The sequence below is a fragment of the Symphalangus syndactylus genome, chromosome 19 (genome assembly GCF_028878055.3).
Source record: "Symphalangus syndactylus isolate Jambi chromosome 19, NHGRI_mSymSyn1-v2.1_pri, whole genome shotgun sequence".
Taxonomy (NCBI): Eukaryota; Metazoa; Chordata; class Mammalia; order Primates; family Hylobatidae; genus Symphalangus; species Symphalangus syndactylus.
Window position 1 is genome coordinate 77,110,640 of NC_072434.2, and position 8,445 is coordinate 77,119,084.

General features: G+C 44.9%; 1 protein-coding gene across 5 annotated transcripts in view; it reads right to left on the reverse strand.

The window, feature by feature from the left end:
• The window catches only part of SIPA1L2 (signal induced proliferation associated 1 like 2), a 237,876-nt gene extending 229,827 nt beyond the window's left edge, over window positions 1–8,049 (reverse strand). For 4 of the 5 annotated variants that reach the window (XM_055234193.2, XM_063614018.1, XM_063614019.1 and 1 more), the window contains exon 1: window positions 7,469–7,700. The gene's annotated coding sequence lies outside the window, so the exon portion shown is untranslated. Of the gene's footprint in view, window positions 1–7,468; window positions 7,701–8,030 lie in introns of those variants that run through there. The other variant, XM_055234196.2, reaches the window with a different exon arrangement.
• Window positions 8,050–8,445: the final 396 nt, after the last annotated feature.

The window sequence follows — 8,445 nt, forward strand, 5'->3', positions numbered from 1 at the left end:
GCTAAAGGACTACAGACAGTACTACACAATTCAGAAATCCTTTCTTTTCAGTAAGCTTGATTAAGCCCCAGCCAGGGCTTTTAAGTCAACTGCAGCCTCATGGGATTCAAATAGGGCTGTGCAGTCATCAGCACAGACCAGACTTTGAAACCTGGGAAAGGTGTAAATCATACTCTCTCATGAAAGGCGGCCACCTAAGGGTGCCCAGGCTCCCAGGAACCACACCTCTCTGAATGGGGCTATAAAGTTCTTGATGTAACAGATGGAACACAGTCCCTCTTCAGAAACTTCCACATTTTTACCAGTTCCATATCAGAGTTCAATCACAGGTCATTTCAAACGACCCAGGAAAGGCATAAATGAGGTATAAACTGTTGTTCAAGATAGATCATGTACAATAGAAATAATGATTAGAACTTGCTCAACAGTATTTAGTTCAACAAAAGCCAAGATAAAGGAAGTTCTTTTATGTTCAACCCACAACTCCCAATCATTTCTTTAACAAATATTTGTTTACTGTGAGCCTATTATGTGGCAAAAACCACCTAAGTGCAGGGAATACAGCAGTAAACCAGAAATGTCCCTGCCTGTTTGCTGCTTATGTTCCATTATTAAAATTGCACAGGAGGATGGGTGGGTGTGGATGGTGCCATTTAGCTGGAAGCTACTGGAGATACAAGAGCAGAGCTCCTTGCTGTCTCTCCTCATTCATTCCCAACCCACTAATGGCTGGGAAGCTAGGCATTCCTTGCCCTACAGGTGGCTGTGTGCTACAGTTCTGGCCAATCACATACAGACAGAACTAGGCTATTAATCTGAACTTTTAACATACTCTGATCCTGGGACTGGTTTTGTCTGAGTGTGATAGTATGATGCTTCTTAAACAGCTGAGTTCAGGCCAGGCACAGTGGCTCATGCCTGTAATCCCAGCACTCTGGGAGGCCGAGGCGGGCGGATCACGAGGTCAGGAGATCAAGACCATCCTGGCTGACATGGTGAAACCCCGTCTCTACTAAAAACACACAAAAAAATTAGCCAGGCATGGTGGCAGGCACCTGTAGTCCCAGCTTCTTGGGAGGCTGAGGCAGGAGAATGGCATGAACCTAGGAGGCAGAGCTTGCAGTGAGCCAATATTGTGCCACTGCACTCCAGCCTGGGTGACAGTGCGAGACTCCATCTCAAACAAAACAAAACAAAACAAAAAAAACAGCTGAGTTCAACTAGAAACTTTCTAAGGAGAATAGCATCACCATTACATTAACCTACCCCTCAATAAATGAAACCTCAAACCAAGACCCACAAGCAATTCTGGAAGAAAACAGGCCAAAGTCAGAAATGTCTTCAGGAAAAAGAATAAATACACAGTAAATATAAGGCCCATCAAGAGTGGAGTTTGTCTTCGGCTTGCCTCACAAGACCCTACAGGCTTCCTAGAAATTGCATTTCTCAACTGCTATAAACTCTAACCACTGATAGTACAACAGTGGACTCTAAACAGGGGCCACACATTTCAAAGATACAAATGCCCTTGAGATGCAGAGAAAATACTTCTACATCTATTTATTTTTAATACTAATCTTCTTAAAATGTACATTTGTTTTATAATGTCCATAATATCTTAGCACAGTAAAGTATATGTTTATACATACAGATACATTATACATATACACACACACAAACATGCATACAGATATGTATATATGTATATGCATGCATAGATGAACACTTAGACAATTGTGTATAGATGGGATGCATGTTGAAAAAAGTTTGAGAACCTTGAGAACCTACTAAAAAGAAACCACTGTTTTTTGCATTAGGCCATTTAAACACCTAAAACAGGTAGCATTTGCCCTGTACAAAGAATCAAAACTATAATTCCTAAAATTACTTATTAGAAACTTCAATACAGAGAGGACAGTTTCCCAAAGCTATTCCTGAACAATGTGAATACCCACTGTTCAACAAGGAACCAAATGTGTTATCAAAACCACCTCCAGAAGACAGTGAAAGTAGTTATGCTGACTTCACAGGACATTATGCCTTAAGCATTAATCACAACTTTCTTTTAAAACTCCACACAATAGTTCATCTCAGCATACACAATCTTTTATTCACCCAAGAGTTCTTACTTTCCACAGTAACAATTTTTAACACTGGCTCTTTACCTAGATATTTTTACTTAAGAGTTTGAATATACTACCAGATAGCCTACTTCGGTCTGTTCTGATTTCTTGAGCAACTCAACTAAATGGGGATATTTCTCAGCAGATTAAGCAAATATGCAGAAGTGAAAAATATGGAGTAATCTAATGGGCAGAGTTCAAGACACCCCTTCTGGCTAAATGTTTATCAGTAAAATAGGAAGAGAAGTATATCAACCAATTAAAACAAAACTGGAAGAGACTATGGTGTTCTTCCCTACTATCTGAAAGCAATTCAACACAAGAGAATACCAAACCAAAAAAGAAGCTGAAGAAAGTCCAATAAGATTGTGATTTTTTCCTATAAGCATTGCAGTTCCTAAGGCCTCCAGAAGTCACAGATCACAGTGTGACCCTAGTGTCTCAATCCAGTCAGTCATTCAACAAATTTTCTTAATCATATGCTGAAGACAGTCTTCGTTACTAGGGACACACTGAAAATGAACTCATTATTACTCAGCATAAGTTGGTCAGTAGAACCAGCAAAGAAGGTTTGACACACTCTTTCAGGATATCCATGTGGAAAGGTGGAGATATATGGGCTAGCTGTAAGATATTAAGAGCATTAGTAGTTAACTGTAACCGAGAGTGTGACTCCTTGTAAGCCTCGACGGAAGCTTCCAGAGACACACTTCGTGTTGTTCAGCCAGTTTAACAATTTCATCACTGGCTTAAGTAAAGATATAAAAAGAATCTGACCTAATAATGTACAGACAGCATTTCTTTGGGAGGACAGGTAAAGGTGCCAAATAATATAATCAAATTCCAAAAAGCATGATGGAAAGAAGCAGCTAAAATAAAGCAAAACCACAGCACAATAAATGTTAGGTTTTGCAGTGACATCAGCACAAGATGGAAAGACGAGGTTCGATGGTAGCATGTGATTAACAGCTCGGGGGGTTTTAGTGAAAAGGAAACTCGTTGAGTCTGGCCACCGGAAAAGTGAATGCAAACTTGGACTACATCAGTGCAAGCAAAATGCAACCTATGACAAGACACTCCTGCTCTACTCTACATGGGTCATGTTCACGGGTCACGTTACACCAGGAGCCCAACTCTGACAGAGACTGAAGGATTTGTTCTGTAGGCCACCAAGGCAGTAGAATTTGGATAAACAAGCAGAATCAGATTTCAATTCTATAGGCCAAAAAAACTTTCTAGTACTCAAAACCATTAAAAGGTGGAGATCACCACCCGTTACTTGCAATGTTCAGGTATTACCGGAAGACCCTTATAGAGATTATATAAAAGGATCCAAATATCAAAGAAGGGTTAGTTGAGCTACTCGGTGATTTCCAAACCCTGGTCCTTACTGAATTTCTCACTGACCCATGCAAAAGGAAAAAGTGCCTGTGTGGGGATAGCTATAAATCCATGAGTGGGGTAATTTTAACACAGCTCCTCTCTGGATATGAAGAACTCTCCTTTAAGTCTGACAGCATACATATTCTTCTCCCTTTCCCTACCTTTTTTCTTTTGGTACATCAAATGTATTCTGACGAAATGCATTGACAATAGGTAGTAACTGCTCTTGTCAATTTTAAACACACTTATGTAGTAGCAACATTAAATGCTGACATATCTGACAATCCCTAATATTTGCTTTTTTTTTTTTTCATTTTACAGGTAGATGAAAACAAAAGGTATAGGAACAACATGATGAGACAATCTTTAAGGTCCTTTCTGGTCCAAAGGTGCTATGACAACTAGACTCAACTTGCTGCGTATTTTCTTCCTTCCTACCACTCAACTTGGCTATCTAGTACTAGCGGTGGAAAAATGAACCAAAGAATTGGGTTGCACTAAATATGAAATCTCTCAAGAAGCAGAACCTCAACAGTGAGTCAAGATCTGGCTCCCTTCTACAACTGCAGTTCTTTGGAACCAAAGTTTATGAATCAAGTTCAGAAAGGATCAAAATAATCTATGCCTAAAGTTGAGAGGCTTTTAAATTCCTACCACATTGTTACCACTCTTTTAAAAGGAGTCACAGCTAAATGCAATTGGAACAGAAAAAGCAATTTCTGAATCATTGATTTCAAGGTAAACCAAGTAGCTATGACCCTCATGCAAAGCATTCACATACAAACTTACTATGGGCCAAGGCAAAGAAATGACATAATCATGAAAAATATAAACATCCCAGTCAGACAGGCATTTTCATTACTCTAATACATTCGTTTTAAACCTTAAAGAAACCCCAGATTTTGGTGCTGAAAGGCATCATGAAAATACTTTCATCCAAATTCATTTGTGACAGGTGCTAGAGGCAGGAAGCTCAAGGTTCCTGTCAGTGCCTAAAGCTTTTTCTACTCTCACTCTGCAAATGAATTAGGCACATTAACAGAAGTAGAAAACCTAGAACATAGTTTACAATTTTCTAGGACTGTACTTTGTATTTCACTGAAGTTCAAAACAGAAAGAAAAAAAAAAAGCAGCTTTTCAATTAACAATACCCCAGTCTAAATTTTCTTCAAATTCAGTGTGTCTTTAAAAGGATTTGTAATCCTAAACTACCACCATAAATTGATCAGAAATTCAAAAACTCAATGCCTTCCTCAATCTCAAAAAATAACCCTGCATTTACCAATTATGGTTGGGGGCAAGGGGCTGTATCCACATAAACACATAGTTCTTTGCAAAGTATGCAGGAAACACAATCCCTCTAAACTAGTTTCGATGCCCAAACACAGTGCTTTTAAACCAGTTTCAATTACCAAACAACTGGTTTTTCAGGGTAGCTAGTATTTCCTTACTTTCAGAAATAGACTGCTAATTTCAAAATAATAACCCGCTTCCCCTTTGCCTCAGGTAAAAAGATCCCCAAGGTGGACAAGTGTTTACTAAGCTCAGGTATCAAGGAATCCTTCAAAACACCATCCCAGTCTTTGGGGGTGAGGAGGAGAAAAAAAAACACCTTCCAAATCCATATTACACAGCTTTAACTACAGTAAGCATCAGAGAAGCCAAATCATGATCTGATAATTCCCCTATTAGACTAAAAGTTACATTCCATACAATTAAAGCTCTTTGAGAAAATCTATGATTTAAAAACATAAAAAGCATTTAATGAAAAACATATACTTAAAGCAACTGGGTAAAATCTGTGGCCCATACTAAAAGCAAGAAGCTCCACCCCCATACCTGTGATCTAGCTCTTGCTTTACTTTCCGGATCAAGTGCTTACACTGCTTCTTATCCAAGTTCATTTCACCCCATCTATAGGTGGAATGTGGGTACTGATAAAAGCTGTTTCTGATTTCATTTCCTACTTCCCAGATGTTTGCTCTGTAGTTTTTCTTCTTTTTCCTTCAGCTATTTATGAATACACTCTAATTTAGAACAAATTCAACATGTCTTATTTTAAGCTGGGCAAGGCACACAATAAATGAACGCTATAAAGATAATTTCAAGACATTTATCCAGCGTATAAATAAGTTTGCCTACCTAGGCAAGATTTGGACAGGCTGCCATGATCTTGCTTTAGAATAAAAGTGCTTAAAAACATAACTGGGAGCCTGCTGCTGCTGCTGCTGCTGCTGCTGCTGCTGCTGCTGCTGCTGCTGTTACTGCTGAAACTACGGGCTATTGTGCTTGTCCTAAAAGGGCTTGTGCTTAGAAATGAAAAAATCAAATATCCTCTGGGGAGAAGATGTCCCTAACACAATCCCTGGTATGAATCATGCAGATACTTTAACTGCATCTCTTCCCAAAATGGATCAATGGAATCTTTTAGGAAGAATCAATGTGATTTATACCCAAAACTTAAGAAAGATTGCAATTTCTCATGAATAATACTCTCTTATAACTCTGAATCAAGCAGTGAAATTCAATCAAGCGGTACACATCTTTTAACTGGAAATATTGTCTAAACAGGATGACAAAACTAACAGAACTCTGAATTCTTTAAGTAAGTCCAAACATGAAACAGACATTCTTAAATGATGTAACTAAACACAGTAACCAAGTTGTCTCTTGAAATTCAACTTTAGGAATGCCAAAAATAATAGGCCACCTCTCAATATCCGCAAAAATATCGGTATGTGTAGGTTTTCTAGGAAAATAATAAAAAGCAACAGTTTGGGAGATCTTTTTTCTTCAATTACTAATTGTAACACTGGAAAAATTACAACCTAGGCTGCACACAAATGCAACTCAAATGGGCAGTTTACTAAATGTCTGTCATAAGAAAGCCATCTAGTGTTAACGTTTAGAATGGAGACTGCAGACAAAAGAGGCAAAGAAAAGAAAAATCTGTGCGACTATTTTGAACTTACTGAGCAAAGCCATGAGAATCACCAAGATTCCTTGAGGGTTTTTTTCCTTGTTTTTTGAAAAAAAGCCATCCTTGTCAAAACCCAGTCTCAATCTAACCAAAATCCAAAATGTCTACAATTTTATTTTGACCAAAATCATGTTTTGGTGAGCACAATTCCGTGACCAATGCACTTGATTTTTTCCAATACTCTGGCCAGAGTCATCTTGGACTGAATTAATTTAACCCAAGCAGGTTAATGATGACAAATATCTCCCAGAGGGGTAATGCCAAGTTGTTCTCTCTTTCCGAGAAGCCTCGGCTCTCTCTTGTAGATGATGAGCCGAAATTGATTCTTTGGGTTTGCGGCACGGCTGAAAATTAATCTGTAGGTGTTCCTGGGGATATTCCCAGGACGTGGGCAAACTACCCTCACTGACATGGGAAGACCCGGAGAGGCCCAGGAGCTGGCAAAGTGGGAAGAAAGGTCGCGCTGAGTGAGAAGGGCGCTCGTCAGAGGCTCACGGTCTTACAAAGAGGGATCCGTCCCGGTAAGGACGCGCGCTCCGGGCGCACCGCTTCTAGAAGGGGAATATAGCCCCGCAGCAAGTTCGGCGTCAGCCGGCCAGGCGCGCCGGGGAAGCTACGTCGGGCAACCGCGAGCCCTTCCAGAAAGCGTTAGTCAGAGCGGAGTTCTGAGCACCTGGAGGAGATTCCCCCCCTCAGTGCCTGTGTCGCCGAGACGGAAATAACCTTTCCGCCGATCGATAACTTGGAGAGAACAGGCGGCGGCGGCGGCTCCTCTTCCAGCCGGGGCCGGGAGCGCGGGTGCATCTGCGTCTACAAGCCGGACCCTGCGCCGCGCCCCTCGCACCCCCGCGCCCCTCGCCACCGTCAGCCCCCCAAGGCGCCCCGAAGGGCATCCCCTTCCCCTTCGGGACAGTCCCCGCCTGGCCGCAGCCATCCCGAACCGACCCTCGCCACGCTGCCCGTCGGATTCCCCGACACGAACCTTCGCAACGCCGTCCGCCTGGACCTGCTACAGCCTGTGCGCGCCGGGCGGCGCGTACCCGGGCTGCCGCCTCGCCGCCCGCCGCTGCCCCGGGCTGCCCATCGGCCCGGACTCTCCCCGCGCCGGGCTCCGGCGGAGGCGGCCCGGACCCGCCGGCTGCGGCTGGAGCTCTCGGCCTGCGCTCGAGCGGCCGGCGGGGGCGCGATGCTCCTCCTCCGTCCTCCTCCTCCTCTCGCTCCGCCGGCTCCTCCCGGGCTCCCAGTCTGCCGCGCCGGCTCCCGATGCCACCGCCCGCCCGCCCAGCGGCACCGCCCCCCGCCCGCTCTGCGGGCTCCCATTGGCCGCCGCCTGCAGGCCCCCCTCGGCCCCGCCCCGCGATTGGGCGCGGGCGCTGTCAGTCTCACCGCCCGCCGGGCTCCGGGCGCAGCCGGTGCGCTGTTCCCAGGCCCCGCGGTGCGCGGGAGCTGCGCGTCCAGGAGGGGCTCGGACGCCCTTCTTGGGGAGGGGGCTGCGGGGCGCAGCATGAAGGGCGCTGGGCGAGCTCGAGGGCCGGGCAGCCTACCTGGACCCCGGCTTCTAGAGAGCCGTCGCCGTCCTCCTCGGGACTCGCTTTCGCCCCTCTGAGGAATAAGTTAAAAACCGCGAGTCTGGTTCTGAGCCGCCCCTGGCGCAGGCGCGACCCCACCCGGCCCTCCCGTCGCCCAACTTGGGACAGACGCGGCGGCCGGGCGTTCGGATCCGTGAGCCTCGGCCGCTGTGGCTACAGACACAGCCCCGGGCGCCACAGAATCGCCGAGGCCCCGCGAACGCCCAAACGGCCGCAAGTCGTAGTGATCCCATCTGAAGAAGACAGCGCGAGGAAGCGAGACCCTGCTGTGTGCCGGCCCCCGGAGGGCGCCCCGGGCCCGGTGGGTGGGAGGGTGGGGAAGCACAGAGAAACACGCAGGCAGTAAAACGTTAGGAGGACAGGGGGTGCC